The following is a 436-nucleotide window of genomic DNA, read 5'->3' as shown; positions in this document are numbered from 1 at the left end:
TTCTTCGTCCGCATATCCGTCCCCCTTCGCGAGATATATTCATACTTAAGCTCTGTGTTATCTTCATCCTTCCCCTCTCTATCTCTCTTCCACTTTTCACTTATCTTTTCCCCCTTCCTCCTTTAATCATTCTCTCTTCCACCTCCTCTTCAATCATCCCTCTCCTCTGCCTCGCTATTTTCCTTCACAAACTTCCTACTACTTCTCACTCTTTCTCTTCCCTTCCCTCTTCCCGAACGAATGACACATAACCAAAAATAGAATAAAGATAGCAAGGAGAGGGGCAGAGAGAGAAGACAGATATAGCCAGTTTCAAAAAGTGTTAAAATAAACAGTATCATCTGTTGATATTTGCACTTCTATAAACACGTTCCTTCCGCATACACTCTCCCCCCCAATTACGATACGAAACGGGTAGGTCCGAACTTGTGCACGG

General features: G+C 43.3%; 1 protein-coding gene across 1 annotated transcript in view; it reads left to right on the top strand.

Annotated features, from left to right (window-relative positions):
• Window positions 1-436, top strand: part of LOC119586000 (putative proline-rich protein 21) — an 8,523-nt gene that overhangs the window by 4,133 nt on the left and 3,954 nt on the right. The gene's annotated exons all lie outside the window — the stretch shown is intronic.

The sequence above is a fragment of the Penaeus monodon genome, chromosome 20 (assembly GCF_015228065.2).
Source record: "Penaeus monodon isolate SGIC_2016 chromosome 20, NSTDA_Pmon_1, whole genome shotgun sequence".
NCBI classification, from domain to species: Eukaryota; Metazoa; Arthropoda; class Malacostraca; order Decapoda; family Penaeidae; genus Penaeus; species Penaeus monodon.
This window is presented reverse-complemented; position numbering and strand designations above follow the sequence as displayed.